Source organism: Mirounga leonina, unplaced genomic scaffold (genome assembly GCF_011800145.1).
Source record: "Mirounga leonina isolate KUSES-001 unplaced genomic scaffold, KU_Mleo_1.0 Mir_100799, whole genome shotgun sequence".
NCBI lineage: Eukaryota > Metazoa > Chordata > Mammalia > Carnivora > Phocidae > Mirounga > Mirounga leonina.
Window position 1 is genome coordinate 4,231 of NW_023270016.1, and position 366 is coordinate 4,596.

The following is a 366-nucleotide window of genomic DNA, read 5'->3' on the forward strand; positions in this document are numbered from 1 at the left end:
TTTCTATGGGAGAATATGCTGTCAGTCTTGGCTATGAGCAATAATAATCACAATAATAAACACAATGTACAAGTGCCCTTCTTCTGTCTAGGATCTTTCTCTAGCTTTCCTCAAATGAAGTTGCTCCTTTCACTCAAGTCATCTCTTTCATATCACCTCTATTTATCAACTCACACACTTGAGAACTTGATAATGAGCATTTGTTCAGAATGGGGAAAAAATGAATATTTAAACATACAGATTTTTTTCTAGTCAAAATATTTTTTCAAATGCCAATATTACATTGAACACTTATTATGTGTCTAGTGCTATTTGAAGCACATTTATAAATATTCAATTTTCATAACAAAGCAAGAAAATGGAGAA